Source organism: Equus asinus, chromosome 4 (genome assembly GCF_041296235.1).
Source record: "Equus asinus isolate D_3611 breed Donkey chromosome 4, EquAss-T2T_v2, whole genome shotgun sequence".
NCBI lineage: Eukaryota > Metazoa > Chordata > Mammalia > Perissodactyla > Equidae > Equus > Equus asinus.
The window spans coordinates 23,501,178-23,524,723 of NC_091793.1; the positions used below are offsets into that span (position 1 = coordinate 23,501,178).

A 23,546-nucleotide genomic window follows, 5' to 3' on the forward strand; every position below is an offset into this window, starting at 1 on the left:
GAGAGGAGGGGCAAGGGGGGGACAGGAAAAGTATTTGAGGAGCAGAAACAATGGCCTATTCTCTGCTGTCCAGCCTGGCCCGAGAGATAGGCCGGTGGGCTGCAGGCCAGCCCTGCCTTGCCCTGATCATCTCCAGCGTCGCCTCCTCCAGCCTAGCCCAACCCTTGGGGCTTCACGTGGCCCTGCCTGGCTGGGGTGGGGGGCTCTGTCCTCACCCCGTGACCATGGGCTCGTTCCTGGGTGCACGGGTCCACCTGCTTTCTTCTAACAAAAGCCGTCTCACTTCAGTTGAAGAAGGGTTTCCTGGACACGATGTCCTTTGTTGGTGGACACAGGAACCGAGGCGCGAATGCCACTTGCCCAGGTACCTGCCTGTTCCCTGCAGAGCTGGGGGTCCAATCGGTGCTCCAGGCTCTGAGTCCTGGCTCCACCCAGTGATCCCCTCCACTGCCTCTCAGCTCCTGGTTTCCCCTCCCTTTCATGGACCGATGATAAGTGGATTATCAGAAGTGAGGGGAGCATTAATTGAGCACCTTCTGCGTGCCAGACGCGAGCCTGAGCTCCAGGCTCGGTGTGTTGCTTGCATCTGCTCTGATGCTCACAACACCACGTACAGATGAGGGAACTGAGGCCAAGGAGGCAAGGTTACTTCCTCAACCTCTCGCAGCTCGGAAAGGGTTCCCCTGGATTGGAGCCCAGGTCTGTGGCATCCACAGTGCCCTGTGGCCTTGCAGGCTAAGCCTCGGGGACCACGAAGGGACCCTGCCCGCTCAGTCTCGGGCTGTGGGACGGAATCTCCTGAGCTGCACACACACCCTCCTGGGGCTGGATTTGCCCAGAAGCATCCCTCACTGATGGGTGCTGTCTCTGCTGGTGCCTCGCTGGTGACAGGGAGCTCACCCCAAGAGGACAGCTCTGCCAGCAAGAATTTCTCGCTGAAATGGAGCAGAAATCAACTCCCATAACCTCTGGGTGCGTCCCTTAGCCTCCCTGTGCCACAGTTTTCTCATCCGTAAAATGGGAATAACAATGCCTGTGATCCAGGAAGGCGACTGGGAAAGGAGATTTAAAAACACTGGTATGTGTGTGTGTGGGGGGGAGCGTAATAATTATCGCAGCCATTCAGGCTCCTTGTACTTTTCTTTTCTTTTTTTTTTGAGGAAGATTAGCCCTGAGCTAATATTCGCCACCGATCCTCCTCTTTTTGCTGAGGAAGACTGGCCCTGAGCTAACATCCGTGCCCATCTTCCTCTACCTTATGTGTGGGACGCCTGCCAAAGCAGGGCTTGCCAAGCGGTGCCACGTCCGCACCCGGGATCTGAACTGGCAAACCCCCGGCCATGGAAGCGGAATGTGCACACTTAACCACTGCGCCACCAGGCCGGCCCCTCCTTGTACTTTTCTGAGTTGTTTCATGGACTTAACTTCACATCGTGCAGCACTCATTAAGCACCTACTCGGCACCTGGCAACAGGGCATGGCCATGGCCTTCGGACTCAGGAGTTGGCCCCTCAGCCCACAGAAGGGGGACACCATGGCTTGCAGTTTTCTCTGCAGAGTAACCTTATGGACTCATAGACTCCGACAATATCCTCATGGCTAAGTAGAGGATCTCACAGGTGAGGAAAGCAGCCCAGAGAGGTAGAGTGACCTCCCTGAGGTCCCACAGCACCTTGCCGCAGGGTGACTGACCAACTGATTCTCACCAGGCCATTCCTGTGCCAGGCCTGTGGGGGGGAACTGGGCTGGCTGGCACCCAGACAAGCAGGAGGAGGGTCTCATGGAGTGTGAGGGGCGGGGAGTGGGCGGCCTCCTCCGGGTCTCTGACTCCACCTCGGTGGGCAGCTTGAGCCCCTGCCAGCCTCTTGTTGACTCAGCAGCCCTCTCTTCTGCCAAGGCCTGCTGGCCAGAGCTCCCACGGGGAGGGTCAGGCCGCATTCTTCTCTGGCTGGAGGCTGAGGGGTGGCTGGCACCTCCTGGTGGAGTCTGTTTGCTGGTTTCTGGGTGCTGGGAGAGCTGCTGGGGTGAGGCAGGGAAATGTGTTCGGGGCAACAGAGTCAGGGACCCAAGGGGCCACCGCAGGGTGAACGGACTAGCCTGGGCTACTTAGGCTCCGCTTTGCCATATAAAGAGCGCTGGGGAATGTGCGCAGAGGTTGTGGAAGCCGTGGGGAACCTCAGCAAGCCCCCGGCACATCCTGTGCACCCCCACTTCAGTTTCCCTGTCCATCAAATGGACACTGTGATCACAGGCCCTGCCCGCCCTGCCTCGGTGCTGTCGGAGGATCAAAGGAGAAGCAAGCCAGGCCAGAGTGATGGCCCTTTGTAGCTCAAGGGCCCACGCACGTCACCGGCCGGTCAGCCAGCCTGGCGTTGTCTGAGTGGAGTGAGTGAAGGGGAAGTGATGAGGGGCAGCTCTCAGCTGTGGAATGTCTGCCTGACATCCCTGCCTCCTCCCCCGACTGGACATAGTGACAGCAACAATGAGAACACCACCTTCCAAGTGCACTCATGGCCCTGGAGAGGTCACAAAGTCCTTCCAGCCCCATTATCTCAGGTCACCCTCCACCTCCTGCCCCAGGCCCTTTGCACTGCTATTCTTCTTGCCCTAGATGAGTGAAAGGCTGCCTCCTTTTCAGCTCAAACGTCAGCTCCTCAGAAGCCTACCAGACCACCCGTCTAAATAAACTCCCCTACCCCTCGCCCCACAAGTACCCTCCCTTCCATGCCCCTGTTCCATGTCTTTCATGACTGCTATGACCTGATTCATATGGGGAACCATCTCCCCCAGGACTCTGGGCTCCATGAGGGGAGGGATCCTGACTGCCTGTTCTTTGCTGGGTCTGGAGATGGACCACAGCCTTCCACGTATTTATTGTTGTCCCATCTCACAGAGGAGGAGCCTGAGGCCAAATGACTTGCCCAAGGCCAGAGAGCAGGGAAGGAATGGGGCCGGTCAGGGGCTCTCTCCAGAGCTGCCCCCACTGTGCTGCCAGCATCCTCTGCAGGCCTGCCTGTCTGCCCCCACGAGGCTGGCCCGGGCCTCCTTCCGTACACACCGTAGGTGCTCTGCACAGCTTTGTATGGTGGGAGTGAGGACACAAAGATTGGCTTTACAGAATAAGGCACCGGATTCACCGTACACATCCAGTTGCCAGCCTAGCGGGCCCTGGGGCTGACCCCTCGGGCCCAGGGTTGGGGTACCCCAGGAGCCTCCTTGCCCTGCTCGGGCAGCCTGGCTGGCCTCCTGGCCCTCCCAGAATTGCATCGGCAGCTGTGGGGTGGCCGGATGCCCCACCCCCGGCGCCTCTGGGCCCTCAGCCCAGGCCGCAGGCGGATCTGTGGCTGGCACTGCTCCTTCGGTTTGGGGTGGGAACACCACAGGGATTTTAAAAATAAAGGGCCTTGAGACAGTGGCCTGGCTCAGCCGCCTTGGGGCCGGGGGAAGGCCAGACAGGGACAATGGGATGCTGAGACTCGGGGGCTGTCCACTCACAGGGAGCAGCCAGGCCAGGGGACTCTCGTTTTCCCCACCCCCGACAGCGCGGCTCGCCCAAGAACACTCCTTCCCGCCTATCCTAAACAGGGGTCTCAGATCCTTACTGAGGACCTACTGTGTGCTAGGCCTCGGGGACCTCGGGGTGGGAGCCTCCAGCCTTTGTTTGCCCAGCTGTGCTGCTCTCCCCCTGGGGCGGCCCCTCTCCCCCTCACCAGCCTCAGGGCAGATAACTTATTGAGTGCCTACTGCGTGCCAGGCTTGCCCGGCCTCTCCCGCTCAGCCTTTGTGCTTTTCTCCTCTGCTCCCTCACTCCCTCAGGTCTCTCCCCGTCTCAGGCCATTTCGGTCTCCCTCTCTCTCCTCTGGCCCAGCTAACAGGAAGCAGCCGGAGAGGTCAAGGGCCGCTGGGCCTCCAGAGCCCAGCGTCTGCACACACAGGGCCCTCGGCAGGAGGGGGGACTTCCTGTTTATGAGAATCACAAGAACCCCCCCCCCCGCCAGGGGCGGTGCCATGGACAGGCCTCCGGGCAGCCCCTCTAGTCTCCCTCCCTGGAGAGGCCCCCACAGGCCCCTGCCGGCCCCAAGCAGCTAGCTCAGACCCAGGCCACTGCCCTCCCCCTGCGCTGGGGAGGGAGAGCGGGGAGGAGGAAAGAGGAGTCTTCGGAATGGCCAGGAATGTGGGAGTCATATGTCGAATGTCCGCAGGAAGCATCCCTGGCTCCAGGGCCCAGCCCCCCAAGTCTGGGCACCCCGCCCCAGAGCCCTGCCCTGCTTTGACGGGGGAGGGCTGCGGGAGCCGGGAAGGAGGGGGCCACAAGGCTCCAACTCTGGCTTGACCAGGCTCCAGTGGCCTCAGTCTCTCATCTCTGGGCGGGGGCGATGGGCCAGCAGCTCCGTCAGGCGGCCTCCTGCACCGGTTTCCTCGTTTTTCCCTGTGGCCGTCATGCCTTGAGGATGGGGCAGTGCTGCCAGGGGCTTTGGACCAGCAGGAGAGCCCTCAGACCAACATGTCAATGCACACCCTGAAGAATTGCTCCAGGTTCCAAGCCCCGGGGCCAGGGAGGGGGTGCAGACAGAGGGGTGGTGCTGGCCAAAGGTGCCCTAGGGAGGCAAACAGGCCTGCCCTTCTCATCTCCAGGCAGGCCGGCCAGTGTGCCTGCCCTGCTGTTACCCAACAGGATGTGTTGGCTGAGGGCCTGAGGGTCAGGGCCAGGGAAAGAGGCCTGGAAGAGGGAAACCCACCTGTCCCTCTTCCCCCACCCAACCCAGAAGGAGGTGAGTGACACGTGTCCTCTGTCTCCCTTCCGTCCCCCCACACCCCTCAGTTCAGAGTACGGGAAACAGGCCCTTAGGACACAACATCATTAGTGCTTGAGGCCATCATCACCTAGAGGGCGGTGGGGGTGCTCAGGAGCCAGCTCTCCCAGGGGAGGCAGTCAGGGAGAGCTTCCTGGAGGAGGCCACCCTTTCAACATGGAAGCCTAAAATCGGGAAAGGATGTGCCTGGTGTGGGAAACAGCCTGGTCCAAGGCACGGCACTTCCAGAGAGATGCTAGCGACATGATGCGGCTGGGAAAAGGCACAGGTGAGGGAGCGAGATTCGTGGGAGTGGAGGATGGCGCGGGGGCTGATCATTCATTCATTCCTCGGGCCCTGGAGCGTGGGCTTTCTGTGGCTCTGGAGCGCCCTCTTTTGCCCGGGTCAGGAATGGAGGGGAGCTGGGCACAGGAACTACTGCGGTTTGGTGTGGCTGTGTGGACAGAGGGAGGGAAGGGCCTGGACCCCTGCCTCCAGCTCTGGGAAGCTGCCCAGGGAAGACAGCAGGCTTTCCGGCTCCTGAGAGGCCTGCTCCCCTGCAGCACCCAGGCACCTCCCCAGGCACTGGGCTGCTTGCACAGGCCATCCTGTGGCCGTGAAGAGTCTGGGCTTGGCCAAGTTCCAGCCACCTGACCTTGGGCAGGTTATTGACGTCCCTGGCCCCAGCTTCCGTCTGTGTAAAGTGGGGTAAAGAGAGGACCCGCCTCAGGGGGCTGTTGGTGGATGGAATTAATTCAGCAAAGCACCTGGCAGGAGTGAGCCCTGGCTACACGTTGAGGAGTATCATTACTAACCCAGAGAAAGGGAAAGTCGGCTTTCCATAGGTGGGTGGAAGGGCATCATCAGAAGAGTCTTCATAAAGAGACCTGGAACTCAGCCCCGGGACTCCCAGACTCGCCTGCTCCGAGGCACCCCAGGGGCTCTTGTTAAAAACATCAGCCTCCCGCCTGCAGATCCTGACCTGGCAGCTCTGGGGTGGGACAGGCCTCGGGACTTCCCGGGAGGCCCCAGGCCTGAGCCTTCTCCCGGGCAGGTGTGGGGAACATTCCTCTGTGATGACAACAGGATTCCCTCCAAACGCTTCCTCCTTGGGAAATGGTTCCTACAAATGCCCTTTTTAAAAAAGCTGCTGGGGACTGAGTCTGCGCCACCCGTTCTGGTTCCCTCCCGTGTTAACGCATGTCCTAACCCTCACAACAATCCTGCGCTGGGTGGGTACTCAGAGTTGCTCCCATCTTACTGTTGGGGAAACTGAGGCCTACGGAAGCTAAGAAATTTGCCCAAGGTCTCAAGAACCCTGTGACTCATCAGGAGTCAACTTGGAACTTGAACCCGGACATGGGCCCTTGACCCCTGGGCTGCACTTCCCCCACCTGCCCCAAGCCCCTGGGACGCTGGATAAGACCCTCCCCGTGTCTTGGAGTAGGAGCTGGGAATCCATACTGTTCACCCCTTTGTCCTCTAAGGCTGTGACCCAACGGCAAGTGCCGGTCCTGCTTCAAAGCCCCCTGGGCGGCAGAACTGGCTTTCAGCTTCCGATGGGTGGTCTCGAGTCGTTCCTTCCCCCGAGCTGACTTCCCTACCTCTCAAATGGGGATGCAGCACCTCCCTCCATGTCACCAATGAGTCACCAAGACAGGGATTGGAAGGGGGAACTGTTCCCGCTGGGGGTTCTTTGGGACCTGGGAGTGTCGGGGGTGGGGCTAGGGGATGGTCGGTCTAGGAGTCGCTCAACGTCGTCGCGTGCACCAGGCTCCAGGCCTTTTTCCAGTGAGTGAGACTCCGGGTGAGACAGTGACGGCAGGGTTTCGGTGGCCGGAGTAGGGGAGGTTGATGGCGAGCCTGGCTTCTCCCTTCCCGCCTGACATCCCAACAGGCCTCGGCTGGTGGCTGCTGGTGATTCACCAGCGTTAAGCCCTGGTTTCATCTGTCAGTGGGAACCGGGCCGCGGGAGAGCCTGGGGCATTTTCTGGAGAGCCTGGTGCCCTCCCAGAAACCCGATGGGGAGGAGCCTGGAGGAGGGAGAGTGGGAGGGAGAAGGCCCCAGAGAAGTTGCATAATTTATTCTTTGCTTTGAGGAGGCTGAAAAATCCCAGGACCATTCCCTCACTTATTCGAGTTTACTGAACTCACACTGGGCCAGTTACCAGGAACCTAGAGAAGCGAAGTGAAATTTCCAGGAGCTTTCCGGTGGGGAGATCACTGTGTCATCAGCTAATCCTACACAGTGCTGTAAGGGGTGTGTTTGCAGAGTTCAGAATCCACGGCAGGGAGCACTTCACTGGGGGTCGGGTGTTTGCACACAGGTAGGGGGAGGTGTCAATAGTCCAGGGTAGCAGTTCCGAGGCCTCCCCGCCCCCCGCTGACAGGAAGGGCAGTGTGGGCTGGGCTCAGATCCTTCTGCCACTTCTGACTGGCTCTTCCCCGACCTGGGCCTCAGCTTTCCCACCTGTGAACTGGACGCAGCAGTGCTGCCTTTCTCCTGGGGTTGTTATGAGAATTCAAAGGGTTAACACGTGTAAAGCGCCTGCCGTGTGGTCAGCCTGGTGATGTTTTAGCCATCGTCTCTGCTGACTAGGGGGTGCTACAGGAGGGGCTGCCTGAGACAGGGCAGGGAGCATGCCGGGCAGACAGGGAGGGGGCGTTCCAGGTGCAGGGCATGGGTGTGTTGGACGTCGGTGGGTGGGGTGGGAGATGGGCAGGGGCCTTTGAACTACTGTCCTTCCCTTTGGACATTCTCCTCAGGGCCGTGGGGAGCCATGGAAGCCTTTTTTCTTTTAGTTTTTTTTTTTTTTTTGAGGAATATTAGCCCTGAGCTAACTGCTGCCAATCCTCCTTTTTTTGCTGAGGAAGACTGGCCCTGAGCTAATATCCGTGCCCATCTTCGTCTCCTCATATGTAGGACACCTACCACAGCATGGCTTGCCAAGCGGTGCCATGTCCGCACCCGCAATCCGAACCGGGGAACCCCGGGCCACCAAAGCAGAATGTGCGCACCCAACCACTGCGCCACCGGGCCGGCCCCCATGGCAGGCTTTTGAGCAGAGGAGTGACATGGCAGATCTGAGCACCACAGCCACAGAGTGATGATGGCCTGGAGGGCAGACTGGCGCAGGGAGACAGTGAGGAGGCGGCACAGGGTCCTGGTGATGATACAAGACCCTAGTCTGAATTACATCCGCGAAGACTCTTTTTCCGAACAAGGTCGCAGTCACAGGTTCCAGGCGGACCTGCCCTCTAGGGGCCACCATGCACCAAGATCCTAAACTCTGATCCCAGCGCTCCATGCCAGACAGAGAGTATTTTCCCCTTTCCCGTCCTTGCTGAGTTCGCAGTCCCTCCAGTCCTGCCTTCTTCTAGCAGGGACGCGCCCTGTCTTGACCCTTCCGCCCCCAGGGCGCAGAAGTGGCCACCTCCCGGCTGGCTCAGTTTCCAGCGCCCTCACGGGCTGGGACCCGGCCGGACCTGCGGGGGGCGGGCGCCCCCGTGTGTCCGCCTCGGAGCGGAGCGGACGGAGGCTGCAGGCGGGTCCCTGCCCTGCGGACAAGTCGCGGCCGCCGACAGAGCGCCTGCTGCCCGCCTGCCCCGCCGTGCACATCGGGCGCTGCGGGCCTCAGGATGAATGGGGTTATTACCCCCACTTTTCAGACTGGGAGACCCCGGCTTGGAGACACTGTGACTTGCCAAGGTCACACAGCCTTCTACTCCGTCTGACTCGAACGCCGCGAAAACCAGACAGGTGCATGGGGATGGTGGGGGGCGTGTGACTCCTGGGGGTGTCCCTTTCCCGTCTGTAAGGGGGCGGAGGTGCACGCGGGTCCCCCGGGGGCCGCTTCCAGTTCTCTGACCCCAAGAGAAACCGGAATAACCCAGAACTCAGCGTTTCTTGGGCGTACAGTGTGCACCTCGCTGCCTCCCAGTAATTTCCAAATATGGGTCTTTTAAAAAAATTTTAGGTGTTCACTGTTTTTCTCTAAACATTTTCATATGTGTGAATTGCTTAATAGTTTTAAAAATATGCTTTAAAAACTTTATGCGGCCTCCAGCTCCCCTCTGAAAGGCAAGCTGATGGCGGTTTCTTCCACATTCTTCCAGGGATGACCTATGCCTATGCATGTGTAAGTAGATATACATATAAACACACCCACACATGTATATTCACCCCTCCATTAAAATTTTTTTAAATTTTTTTTTTGGTTCTTAATTTATTTTTGCTAAGGAAGATTGGCCCTGAGCTAACATCTGTGCCAGTCTTCCTCCATTTTATATGTGGGTCTGCGCCACATACAAAAGTGGAGTAGGTCTGCGCCTGGGATCTGAACCCCTCGAACCCAGGCCACCAAAGTGGAGCACCCAGAACTTAACCACTAGGCAACAGGGCCAGCCACTACCCCCATTTTTTTAAACAAACGATGGCATGCAATATATGTTCTCTGCTTGCTTTTGTCACTTAATGACTTTTTTGCATTTAATCCATGTAATTACATATAATTTGTCTTGGAGGTACGATTTCCTATTGAAATAGAACATATTTATATACATGTAACATGTGACATATATATACACAAATCGTAAGTGTACACGGAGCAAACACAGCATGGAGCCGGCACTCAGACAAAGACACACAACCAGCCCCCAGAGGCCCCCTTCGTGCCCCTTCCCACGCCCTGCACGGGGAACCACTGTCCTGACCTCTCAGATTTTGATCTGCTTTTGTTTTCTGTGTAGATGGAATCGTGTTCTCTTTGTCTGAAGCATCTTTCGATCGACATTATGTGGTGGGACCCACCGTGTTGTTGCCTGTAGTTTTACAGTCTCTCTTCGCCTGGCTGTGTAGCTCGGCTGTGTGAGGCTACCACGCTTTATCTCATCCGTTTTACTATGGATGGACGTTTGGAGTTTCCAGGGTCTGCCCGTTACAAACAGTGTTGCTATGAATACTCCAGTGGGGGTGTGTCTGTTGGTGAACACGCTGGGTATAAATCTGGAAGAAGAACTGCGGGGTCAAAGGTCTGTGTCTGATCTGTTTTAGCAGAAGCTGCCAAAAGTTTTCCAAAGTGATGGTAACTGTTTACATTCCCACGGGTTCTGGTTACTCCACATCCTCACCGACACTTGGGATTTTCTGCCTTTTTCATTTTAGCCATTTGGGTGTTCTCTTTTATCTGTTCAAGCCTTTTGCCCATTTTTCTTTCGGGGTGTCTTCCTTTTTCATACTGATTTGTAGGAGCTCTTTATATATTCTGAGTGGAAGTTTTTTGCTGTATATATGTGTTGCAAAGATCCTCTCCCACTTTGTGGGTTGTCTTTTAATTCTTCTAAATATGTTTTTTGTTGAACATAGTTCTTAATTTTAATATAATCCAATTTATCTTTTTTCCTTTTAGTGGTTAATGCTTTCTTTTTTTGGTTTAAGAAACCCTTCCCTGTTCCAAGGTCGTGAAGATGTTCTCTTGCGCTTCCTTCTAAAGCTTTGTTGTTTTAATCTTTCACGTTTAGGTCTGGAATTTATTTCTGTTTATGGTGTGAGGTAGGGGTTGTGGCAGGCTGAAAAGTGGGCTCCCAAAGATACTCGCATCCTAAACCTTGGAACCTCTCACCTTATATGGCAAGGTGTTTGCAGGTGTGATTAAGTTAAGGATTTGGGGATAGAGAGATTATCCTGGATTATCTAGTTGGGCCCTAAATACAACGACATGTATCCTTATGAGAGGGAGATTTCACACACACACACACACACACGTGCACACGCGGCAGCCTCCATGAAGATGGAGCAGAGAGGGATAGAGAGATTTGAGGTGCTCACCTAGAGGTTGAATTGATGCAGCCATGAACCATGGAGTGCTGGCCGCTCCAGAAACTCCAGGGAGAGGCAAGCAATAGATTCCCCCGAGATTCTCCAGACGGAGACTGGCCCTGCTGATGCCTTGGTTTTGGCCCAGTGATACTGACTCTGGACTTCTGACCTCCAGAACTCTGAAGGTCTAACGTTCTACTGGTTTTTTTTCCTCCCCAAATCCCCCCAGCACACAGTTGTATATTTTAGTTGTGGGTCCTTCTGGTTGTGCTATGTGGGACGCCACCTCAACATGGCCTGATGAGCAGGGCCATGTCTGCGCCCAGCATCGGAACCAGCAAAACCCTGGGCCGCCGAAGTGGAGTGCATGAACTTAACCACTTGGCCACGGGCCCGGCCCCTAAAGTTCTGTTGTTTTAAGGCAAAAGTTTGTGGTAATTTTTGACAGCAGCCACAGGAAATGATTACGGGGTCCAGAGCCATTTCCCCCCAATAGTCCATCCACTTGACCCAGTGCTGTTTACTGCGAAGGTCTTCCTCTCCCACTGCACGGCAGCGTCCCTTCGTCACAGAGCAGCTGTCGGTCTGTTTCTGGACTCTGTTCTGTCCCGTTGTCTGTCTGTCTGTTCTTGTACCAATACCACACCGTCTAAATCCCTGTACTTACAATGGTTCTGCATATCCGGTACAGTCAGTTCTCCAGTTCTGTTCTTTATTTTTGTGTTTTACATAAATGGCTTTCCCTTTGCATCTCCAGATAAATTTTAGAATCAGCTTATTAATTTCAGGGCAGAAACTTCGGGGATTTTGGTTGGGATCGCGTGGAATCTGTAGAGGAATCTGAGAAGAATTGACGTGTTTACAATATTGAGTCTTCTAGTCCATAAAATGATATAGCCCCCAACTTATTCAGATCTTATTGAATTTCACACAGTAGTGTTATTAAAATTTTAGAAATTGAGATGTAATTCACAAACCATAAAATTCACCCACGTAAAGCATACAATTTAATGTTTTTTTTAGTATGTTTACAAAGTTGTACAATCATCACCATTATGTAATTCCAGAATGTTTTTATCACTCCCAAAAGAAACTTCATATCCATTAGCAGTCATTCCTTGTTCCTCCTCCCCCAGCCGTCGGCAACCACTAATTACTTTCTCTCTCTATGGATTTGCCTGTTCTGGACTTTTCATATAAATGGAGTCATGCAATATGTGGCCTACAGTGCCGGCTCATTTCACTCAGCATAATGTTTTCAGGGTTCATCCATGTTGTAGCATGTATCAGAACTTCTTTCCTTTTTTTGGCTGAATAATATTCCACTGTATGAACATATACATTTTGTTCATCCGTGTATCAGCTGGTGGGCCTTTGGGGTGTTTCCACTTTGGCGCTGTCATGAATAGTGCTGCTGTGAACATCGTGTGTACGTTTTTGTGTGGCCATGTATCGTCAGTTCTCTTGAGTATTTTATACCTAGCAGTCAAGTTGCCAGGACACATGGTAGCTCCGTGTTTAACACCGTTTCATGCTCTCATCAGCAGTGTGAGACCGTTCAGATTTTTCCACGTCCTGGCCTACGCTTATTTTTTGTCACTTTGATAAAAGCAATTCTCGTAGGTGTGAAACGGGATTTCATTGTGGTTTTTGTTTGCATTTTCCTAATGACTAATACATAATAATATTTTGTAGTTTTCAGTGTAGAGGTCTTGCACATCTTTTGTGTGATTTACTCCCAGGGAGTCATGCTTTTCATGCTCCTATAGATGGTTTCATTTTTTTTTAATAGATTTTATTTCTTAGTGCTGTTTTAGGTTCACAGCAAAACTGAGGAGAAAGTACAGAGTTCCCATTTATCCCTTGCCTCCACGTGCACATAGCTTCTTCCACTGTCAACCTCCCGTTGTTTTGAGCAATGAAGCTATAATGACACATCGTTGTCACACAAAGTCCATAGTTTACATTAGGGTTCATTCTTGGTGTTGTCCATTCTGTGGGTTTGGGCAAAGTTATGATGACATGTACCCACCACTATAGTACCCTACAGAATAGTGTCACTGCCCTAAACCCCTCTGGGCTCCACTGTTCATCCATCTCCCCTGAGCCCTGGCAACCGTGGATCTTTTTACTGTCTCCATAGTTTAGCCTTTTCCAGAAAATCATATAGTCGGAATCACACAGAATGTAGCCTTTTCGTATTGGCTTCTTGCCCTTAGTAATATGCATTAGAGGTTTCTCCGTGTCTTTTTATGGCTCGATAGCTCACTTCCTTTTGGCACTGAGTAATATTCCACAGTTTGTTTATCCGTTAATACCACAGTGGTACCGCAGTTTGTTTATCCATTCACTTGCTGAAGGATGTCTTAGTTGCTTCCAAGTTTTGGTAATTGTGAATAAAGCCATCATACAGATCTGTGTGCTGGTTTTTGTGTGGACTTAAGCTTTCAACTCATTTAGGTAAATACCAAGGAATGTGGTTGCTGGATCACAGGAAAGAGTTCGTTTAGTTTGTGAGAAACCGCCAAACCGTCTTCCAAAGTGGCTGCAGTATTTTGCGTTCCCGCCCGCCGTGAGTGAGCATTCCTGCTACTCCACGTCCTCGCCAGCATTTGGTGTCGTCGGTGTTCTGGATTTGGGCCGTTCTGAGAGGTGCAGAGTAGTTTCTCATTGTTGTTTTAGTTTGCATTTCTCTGATGATGTGCGATGTGGAGCATCTTTTCACGTGCTTCTTTGCCCTCTGTGCGTCTTCTTTGGAAGCGTCTGTTCAGATCTTCCCTCTCTTTTTTAGTCTGGTTGTTTGTTTTCTTATTCTTGAGTTTTAGAGAGTTTTGTCTGTTTTGGAATAATAGTCCTTTATCGGATATGTCTTTTGGAATATTTTCTCCCAGTCTATGGCTTGTCTTCTTATTCTCTTGACAGTGTCTTTTGCAGAGTAGAAGTTCTAAATTTTAATGAAGTCCAGTTTATCCATTGTTTCTTTCGTGGATTGTGCCTTTGATGTTGTATCTAAAAAGTCGTCACCAAATCCAGGGTCCCCTACGTTTTCTCCCGTATTATCTTCTAGGAGTTTAATGGTCTTAGTTTTAAAATGTTGTTTTATATTTGTGGCCAGTGTGGCCGTAGTTGATTTTGAATACTGATGCCATATCTAGTGACTTTGTTAAATTCGTGTAAATTGTTGAGAGATGTGTGTCAAGGTCTCCTACCATGACTATAGATTTGTCTCTTTCTCCTGTTGGTTCCATTAAGTTTTGCTTGTATTTTGAAACTCTGCTATTGGGCGCATACAAATTTGGGATTATGACAACGTCCTGATTGAAATGTTCCTCTCGGGGCCAGCCCAGTGGCACAGCGGTTAAGTGCACACGTTCCGCTTCGGCGGCCCGGGGTTCACCAGTTCAGATCCCGGGTGCAGCCATGGCACCGCTTGGCAAGCCATGCTGTGGCAGGCATCCCACATATAAAGCAGAAGAAGATGGGCACAGGTGTTAGCTCAGGGCCAGTCTTCCTCAGCAAAAAGAGGAGGATTGGAGGCAGATGTTAGCTCAGGGCTAATCTTCCTCAAAAAATAAAAAAATAAAAAAGAAATGTCCCTTCAATTTCTAGTAATGTTTCTTACCTTAAAGTCTACTCTGTAACATCGTGACAGCTACAGCAGATTTCTTTTGGTTAATTGTGTGATATATATCTCTCTTCATCCTTTTGTTTTCAGTCTTTCTGTTGTCTTATATTAAGATCATGTCTCTTGTGAGTAGCGCACAGTTGGGTTGGTTATTTTTATCTAGTGTGACAATCTTATCTTTCACTTGGAATGTTTGGAGTAATTTTTGAAAAACTACATGTTTCTATTTAATCAGCACAAATTGGCTCTGAAATAAAAGATGAATTAGCTCTTTCACACATTTTCTCTCTTCTCTTGCTACCTTCTTCCCAGTTATTATTGTTTATATTGTTTTTGCTTTGTTGGAGTTATTTTTTTTTAAAGATGGGCACCTGAGCTAACATCTGTTACGAATCTTCTTCTTTTTTCTTCTCCCCAAAGTCTCCCAGTACATGGTTCTAGTTGTGAGTGCCTCTGGTTGTGCTGTGTGGGATGCTGCCTCAGCGTGGCCTGACGAGCGGTGCCGTGTCCGCGCCCAGGATCTGAACCTGCGAAACCCTGGGCTGCCAAAGCAGAGCGTGCCAACTTAACCACTTGGCCACGGGGCCGGCCCTGTTGGAGTTTACAACATTTACATTCTGTTTTTTCACCATAACTTCTTCCCTTGGTTAGTTTTAATTCTCTGTTGAAGTGGGTTCAATGCCTTTTCCCACAGCCTCTCCATTTCTGCATTCATTTATTTAGAGCCGTCTCTTATTCGGCTGCTCGTTTCTATCAAGTAGTTTTTCAAGATGGGCCTATATATGCTTCATGTTATTACTTTTAGTTTAACAACACAAAGACATCTCAATAAAGGCATGAACCCATAAAATAAACCCAAACCAAAGAAAGCAATAGCAAGAGGCTCCCGTCGCCCCCTCAAGGTGCATTGTATTTACTTTCATTCATCTCCTTTGATTTGTCTTAGAAATGGTGGTTCCAACAAGAAGGACCCAAAACTAAAACTATGCAACTATGTACCAGGGGGCTTTGGGGAGGAAAAAGAAAAATAAAATCCTTAAAAGAAAGAAGAAAAAAGAAACGGTGGTTCATAGTGAGATTTCATTCAAAATACCGGTTTCCACTTCACCTCCAGTAGATCGCAAAAAGAAACTGACCGCATCAAGTGTGGGTGCAGCTGTGGGATGCACGCACCACCGCGGGGGCTGTGAACTGGTACAAGCACGTGGCAAGACTGCTCAGCAGAGCTCCTGAGACTGAGCACACGCTAAGCCCATGACCAAGCAAGCCCGCTGTCGGTATGAACTCAAGAGAAATGCTGTGCATGTTCATCAGAAGACGTGTGCATGAATGCTCGCAGCAGCAGTATCTGTAACAGCCCCCAAACAGGAATGACCCAAATGCCCATTAAACAGGATATTCACACAACGCAATACCATTCAGTAATGAGAACGGACAGTGTGCAAATACACGTGCCTGCATGGAGGAATCTCGCTGACGCGTGGTGAATGAAAGACCGCAGATATGAAAGAACACAAATGGGTGCAACCGATCCATGGCGACAGAGGACAGAGAGGAGTCGCCCCTGGAGGAGTCTTGACTGGGCCCTGGAAATGCTGAGCATCTTGGTCTGGGTGGTGCTCACCTGGGTGTATACACAGGTAAACAACCAGTGAGCTCCCACTGAAGATCTGTGCACCTTACTGTGTTTTATACCCAAGTAGAAAAATTTTAAAAGCTTTACAAAAAGCTTTGAGGCGTCAGGTCACCTCGACCCAGGACTTGGAGACTGAATCTGCTATGCACAGGCAGAGCAGGCTCCTTGGCTGGCACCTTGATCCAGCCCCTGTCACCTGCTGTGGCAGAAGAAATTTTCCAAAAACATCTGGCACAGTGTTTCCCACTCGACACGTGTTCTGAAACTTCGCTACTCCTCCAACAAGAGGTACAGTCTATGCCCTGCCCCCCCATCCCCTCCTGACTCCACCCCCAGCCTGGGCGAGCTTTGACTGCTTTGACCAATAGAGCATGACAGAAATGACACTGGCTGACTTCCAGGGCCAGGTCATGAAGAGCAGTGGCTTCCTCTGTCTCTCTTTGGAGACCCATCTTTGAAACCACCATATAGGAAGCTGGCTGCCCTGATGCCACCATGCTGTAGAGACCATGCAGTGACCATAGAAAGAGAGCGAGGTGCCTGGGGAGCCCCAGCTGTCTGGCCTCTAGCTGCCCTTTGAGGTGTCCCAGCTGATGCCATGTGAGCAGAGAGGAGCAGAGCAACTGAACTACAGATTCAGGAGCTAAATAAATGGTGCCTGTTGTTTTGTGCTGCAAGGTTTCGGGTGGGTTGATATGCAACAAGAGGTAACCGGAACACCAGGTAACTTTCTTGCCCAGTGCTCCCTCCAGGCCCTCTCTACTCCACCCCTGCCAGCCGCACAGGTACACTCAGTTCCCTGCCACAGGAGCAAAGTCCCCTGTCTGTGCCACAGGAATCTGCTCCACTCTTCCAGACCTGGCTTCTTCCCTGCCTCCTCCAGGGAGCCCTCCTGTCTGCAGCGTTGGGCAGTCTTTAAAATCAAGCTGATGGTGGAGGATGATGATAATGGAGGAGGCTATGCATGTGGGGGGACAGGGGGCAGATGGGAAATCTCTGTATCTTCTGCTCAATTTTGCTGTGAACCTAAACTGCTCTAAAATATAAAATCTATCAAAAAAAAAAAAAAAACAACAAAGGGCAAAACTGTGTGTCTGGGTTCAAATTCCAGATCCTCCACTGCCGAATTGGGTGCCCTCGGGCAAGCTGCTTAACTCGGAGCCTCAGTTTCCTCCTCCATAAAGTGGGGGTAGTAACAGCGGCTCCTCCCCTGGTCTGGCGCGAGGATTAAAGGCATTAATCTACAGGAAGCGCTCAGTAGGGCCCTGGCACCAGCAAGCGCTCGGCGATGTTGGCGGTTCTGCTTACGGCCCCAGGCCTGAGGTCCTGTCTCCTCTGAGCTCTGGGAGCTTGCTGTGTGTGAGACGCATGGGAAACTTGACGCGTATTGTTTGTTCACTACTTTATCCTCCCCGTATCCCGGAGTGCCAGCTGTGCGCCAGGCGCTGGGCCCGGCTCTAGGGTTGCAGCAGTGAAGGAGGTGGACACACCTTTGCCCTCAGGGGCTGACATCCTATGGGGATGGAAGTGGACAAATACATCAAGAGTTGACAGATTGTTTTTTTTTTTTATAAGCCAGTTTTTATTTATTTATTTTTAAATTTTATTTATTTATTTTTTTTGAGGAAGATGAGCCCTGAGCTAACATCTGCTGCCAATCCTCCTCTTTTTGCTGAGGAAGACTGGCCCTGAGCTAACATCCATGCCCATCTTCCTCTACTTTATATGTGCGACGTCTCCCACAGCATGGCTTGCCAAGCGGTGCTATGTCCGCACCCGGGATCCGAACCGGCGAACCCCAGGCCACCCAAGCAGAACATGCAAACTTAACCACTGCGCCACTGGGCCAGCCCCAAGAGTTGACAGATTTTCATGAGAGCTACCAAGGGCAAACAGAGGAGGTGGGGACAGAAAAATAGAGGCCGTCCTTTCCACAGGGTGGACAGGGAAACCTCCCTGAGGAGGGACCTGTGGGCAGGGAAGGGTGTGGAGGAGCCAGTCACAAAAGAGGGAGGGAAAGGACTTCAGACAGCGGGGCGGGACCAGAGCAGAGGTTTCAGTGGGGTCCGAGGGTGCAGGGGCCAGGACCAGGGTGGGTGTGAAGGCGGGGGAGGCCGGGAGGGGCCGGATGGGCCAGAGTCCGGCTCCTCCCAGCAGGCCGAGCCCTCGCGGGGTGCAGGGCGCTTGACGTGTGCAGGACTGGCCCATTTCTTCCTCTGAACAGCCTGTCCCCTAGGTGGTGTGACCCACCCGTTTCACAGAGCAGGAGACCGAGGCCTGGAGAGGGGCTGTGGAGCAGGCAGTGGGGCTCCGTGCTGCTGTTCATGTCATCCTGGCCGCCCCATGGCACGGTGGGGAAAATGGGGCAAGAGAGGAGGGTCCAGCTCCCCAGAGTCCAGTCACAAGCGAGGGGCAGAGCAGGCATCTAACCTGGTTCCCCAGAGGCCTTACCTGGGCCTGCCCCCCGGGGTTGCGTGAGAGGGAATGAGTTCAGCACCTGGCAGGGGTCAGAGCTCCCTCGGTGAAGCCACTGGGATGATTATTCACCAGCCTCCTGGGCAGGACCGCCCACTCACCTCATCTCCTCCCCTGGGGGGGTTCTGAGTCACGGGGACTTGGGAGAGCAGGACTGATGGCTTGGAATGTGCAAGTGCAAGTTCGAGCTAGTGAGAGGAACGCCCTTTGGGAACATAATGTGAGCTAGTGAAGGGCCCTTTGGGAACATAATGTGAGATTTCCCGCCCCTGGGCCTTTGCACTGGCTGTTCTTGGTATGTGGACGGCCCTTCCCTCTCTTGCCTCTTTCCCGGCTTTGGTTTTTATGGCGCTGGGCAGAGTTGAGGATTCCCTTGTCTTATCACTGCAGGCAGCTTTACCTGAAGAGGTTGGCCCAGGGCACCAGTCGGGGCTGCGCACTGAGACTAGGCGGGGAACTGTGCTGGCAGGTGGGCTGGGGGTCACACAGGACAGGGCAGACCCCCCCCCGCCCCATGCTTAGCACGGGACCAACAACATCGCCTATGTGGCTCCACGTGTTTTAGCTGTGTCCTCATCTGAAAAATGGGGAGAATAGGAGGACTCACCTCATGAGTTTGTTAAGATTTAAGGAGCTAATTCTGGAAAACGTTTTCTATAATACAGCGCTCAAAACCGTTTGCTACTGTCGTCGCCGAGTGCCAGCTTTGTGCCAACACTTTACATAAAGTCACTCATTTAACGGGACGCCATTGTTATCATCTCACTCCTCAGTCTGGCCAAGAGTCAAACCCTCACTGGAGTGTGGTCTGTGTGATCCCGAGGTCGGTCACCAGGACGGCACGGCAGAGGAAGGCATGCGAGCCATGGGGCCCAGTGAATCAGCTGGCAGGTCCCCGGCCCTCCCTTTCCTATTGACTCAGCTGGGATGATTCTTCAGGCCTTTCTCTGGAATTCCCACCCCAGGCAGCATTCCCCGGTGGCCACCTCCTCCTGGATGCACTCTCTGCTGAGCTGGCAGGCGGCTCGTGCTCTCATGGCAGCCCCTGGGCTGTGTTTTGCTTCCCCCTTGGGGTCGCCATCTTCTCTCAGGAGGAGCGCCGGTGGCTTGCCTGGATGGGCATCTCCCTCCGATTACCTTAGGGGTCAGAGGGGCAAACGGAGGCACAGAGAGGACCAGTGATGGGGCTGGGTAGCACAGCCACGGTGAGGGGGGTCGGGCTGGAGAAACAGCTTCTATTTCTGGCCGCTTCCTCTGTCTTCTCCCAGCCCAGCCCCAGACGCCCCAGAACGGAAACCTCCAGCCCAGCTCAGCTCCAGACCCTGGGGGAGCTCAAGGCCAGGCAGGCTTGAATCTCTCTGTAATTGATCTGCATTGGGATGGGGGTGAGTCAGCCTTCCTACTGCCCCCCGCTGCCAAGGCTGCTGGGGGGGGGTTGCCATGGGGGAAAGAGAAGGTGGAGGCAGGGCCACACTTTCTCCCTCTCGTCCCTGTGGGTCCCCAGCTCAACCACGTGATGCTGAAGGGCAGCTCCTGCAGCCAAGCCTCAGGGTGCCCAGCTCTCTCTGCCTGGGGAGCCCAGCACTCACCCAAGCCACTGAAGCCTCCAGCCTCAGTTCCCTCAATTTCTGTAAAATGGTAGTCTTTTCCCCCTAGTTTCGTTGAGGTGTAATTGACATACAACATTGTATTAGTTTAAAGTGTACAACATAATGGTTTGATACATGTATACATTGTGAAACGATGACCACAATAAGTTTAGTTAACATCTATCACCTCATGTAGTTACAAATTATTTTTTTCTTGTGATGAGAACTTCTAAGATATACTTTCTTGGCATCTTTCACATAAACAACACAATCTTGTTAACTCTAGTCCCCCTGCTGTATATGACACCCCCAGCACTTATTTTTCTTGTAACTGGCAGTTTGTAACTTTTGCCCCTCTTCAACCACCAATCTGTTCCCTGTTTTATGAGACTAGTTTTGATAGATTCCACATACAGGTGAGGTCATACAGTATTTGTCTTTCTCTGTCTGACTGATTTCACTGAGCCTAATGCCCTCGAGGTCCATCCATGTTGTTGCAAATGGCAGGACTTCCTTCTTTCTTACAGCTAATATAAAGTGGTCGTCTTAGAGACTCTTCCAGCCCAGACTCCCATGGTCAGCCACAAAAGACTCCCCAGCCTGCCTATTCCTCCCCCACCCCCATGGAAAGGTCTCAGGGGAGGGACCTACTGCACAGAGGTGTCCGAGGGGGACACTGGGCGGTGGGGAGGGAAACAGACGTCGCTGCATCAACTCAGTTGAGTGTTGCATTTAGCATCCACCTGTCAGCTTGCTAGGCGCCCTCAGATGAAGGGCAAGGAGAAATCTAGGAACGTGCTCAGGATCACAAGCGCGTGTTGTACTGGGTTTGAACCCCGGGGCTGGTCCGGCTCTTGTGTCGTGCAGCCCATCAGAAGGCATCTCCCCAAATCCTGGGTCTGTTCACCAGTCCCCTATTGAACACCTACTGTGTGCCGGTCCTGTGCTGGGCACTGCCACATATCGATGGATGTACCCCAGGCCCTGCTCTTGGTGAAGAGATGGCCAGACAAGGTGAGATCAGTCTGGGGGAGCCCGGGTTCACCATGACCCACATTTACAGTCTAGCAGGAGAGAGAAACTGAGGCTCCAATTCCTGGGCTGCAATCAGAGGCTGCTAAAGAGGGAGAGAAGGGGCTGGGGCTGGGGCCATCCCTGAAAGAGGGAGTGAAAACGTGGGTCCCTGACTCTGTGGGCTTTGAGGCTGGTTTGGGAAAGACATAGTAACACAGGATTACTACTGATTAAAAGGAAAACCAAAGTCTTGACAATGACCTGCAAGGCCTTCTGCTCTGCCCCCCCCCCCCCGACCTCGTCTCTTGTCCTACTCCACTCCTCATCCTCACTCATCCTGGAACATTCTGGCCCACTCCTGCTGCCCAAGGACATTTCTCTTCTTGGAGTGGAAGCCGACACCACACAGGTAAAGAAAGCGAGAAATGGGGACATGTCTGATGGGGAGAAGCGCTGTGCCAAGAATAGCCCGGAGTGGCTCGGGGCTGCATGGGAGCCGTGCCGGGGAGCTCTCCCTGCCTGGATGCTCCTGTCCCAAGGGAGGTGACATTTGATCAGAGACTTGAATAGCTAGAAGGAGACCTCCATGCCAGGAGCATTTAGGCAGAGGGAATAGGCGGGACAATGGCCCTCAGGTGGGGAAAGCCGACTGGTTTCAGGAACAGAATGAGGCCAGTGAGTGAGCGGGCAGTCGGGGGAGGTTGGGGGGCGGGGGGCGGTGCAGCCGGCAGGGTCTGGGGGCAGTCTGCATTTTATTCCACTTTGGTGGGAAACCTTTGGAGGGTTTTAGCCGTCTTTTAAAGTGATCCCTCTGGCTGCAGAGCGGACTATGGTCCAGAGCTCCATGGGTGCACGGGTTAGGGGCTTGGACCAGCGGGGTCAGAGGGGGTGGGGTGTGGGCTGGTTTGAGGCGTGGGGACACGCTTTGCTACAAAGCGGGAAGAGGACTGACTGCGCTGTGCCCATTTCACAACTGAAGGAATTGCAGCTCAGAGGCAGTCCCTGCACAGGGGGATCATGGTGCCCATTCTACAGATGTAGAAGTTGAGACGGGAAGGAATTTGTCCAAGGAGACATAACTAAGGTCACATGTATGTCCCTAGGGCACTTTCTCTGCTCGCAGACGTCTCCCTCTCTAGGTGTAGCTGATTACTCACCACCTGCCTTTTGCAGACAAGGAAATTGAGGCTCAGAAGAACAGCACCCATGGCAATGAGCCTGCGATAGGACCCAGGGCTCCTGGTGGAGGCCTAGACTCCTGTCTCCCTGCCTTCCTGGCGTGGCTGTAGGGAGAAGATGAATGTAGCAGAACCCACAAGAGCACAACAAGGGAGGTGATGCTTAATTGCACATTCCCACCCTCGGCGCTATGGGTGCCCAGGGACACGAGACGGATGAGGCGGCTCCGCTTTGTGGGGAAGCGGATGTGTGCCCATCTGCCTCCCACCTGGCTCTATGCCCACTGTGTGTGTGACTGTGTGTCTGTCACTGTGCCTGCGAGTGTCACTGTGCATGTGAATATATGAGTGTGGTGCCCATGGGCACTGCAGCTTCCCCAGGAGTGTTGGGCACCCAGGAGGACCCAGCTACCCCCTGCTCAGACCCGGTGTCCCCTCACCTCTATGTCTGCTTCTCCGCAGGCTCCTTGGTTTCGGTGCCTTATCTCTGGGCCAGCTTAGGCTTCTGGGTGAGAAAATAATTAACCACAGACGCATTTTCCAAGCTTCCATCCCGTTCTCCTGGCCAAGTTAAAAATATTCACAATGAGCAGGGTTGCTGGTGGGACAAGTGCAAGAGCCCGAGGACACTGGGGGGCCACAGAGAGGAAGGGGTGTATTAGGAGGAAGGCCTGGTTTGTACATGGGCACAGAGCTTGGGTGAGGAGAAAGCAGGGCCAGGAGCTGGGCTCCCCGTGTGAATTTGGGCAAGCTCCCTGCCTTACTGGGCCTCTCCTTCCTCCTCTGTGCATTGAGGAATTTGCACTGGAAGTCAGTACTTCCAAAGCATTTCCCCTGGACATAAACAGGTGATCCCCGAAACAGAAACAAACAAAAAATGACAAAAACTTCTGTGGTTCTTCAAGCTTGGTAAATGACACCAGGACATATAAAGTGAAACTGATTTCTTTACTGCAGGGCTTTTCAGAGCTTCTGTTTGTTGCAACTTTATCTCTGGATAAGTGACAGAAATACACGTGGCATTTAATTCGGGTGGCATTGAAGGAGTTTGGGGAGTCCACAGCTCTGTCCTCGCCAGCTCTGCCCCCGCCAATCCTCACTCTTGGCGGGCACTCACTGCTGCATGGAGAGTTGGTGTCCCCTGTGCCAGCAGATGCGGGTTTAGACTTCACTGTGTGAGTGACCACTAGGTTCCCAAGGCCGGAGGGGGAGGGGGAGGCGGAGGGGCATTTCTAGACATCCTTGACTTTGACCACAGAACCACTCCAAGGTTTTCTGGGTCCAGCATCTGGAGGAACACCCTTTGGGAAACCTGGGGTCCCCGGAGCCCACGTCCTCCCCTGAGACTTTGTGTAGGACGGGAGTTAGCAGTGGCACCCTGAGCATTCCCACGCCGTCTCTGATGGCCGCCGTGACTG

General features: G+C 53.3%; 1 long non-coding RNA gene across 1 annotated transcript; it reads right to left on the minus strand.

Annotated features, from left to right (window-relative positions):
- Positions 1 to 19,350: 19,350 nt before the first annotated feature.
- On the minus strand, positions 19,351 to 22,699 carry LOC139045037 (uncharacterized). The gene is made up of 3 exons (XR_011502600.1): positions 22,569 to 22,699; positions 22,108 to 22,233; positions 19,351 to 19,484 (listed from the first exon to the last, which is right to left on the minus strand). It is a non-coding gene; the product is annotated as an uncharacterized lncRNA (long non-coding RNA).
- Positions 22,700 to 23,546: the final 847 nt, after the last annotated feature.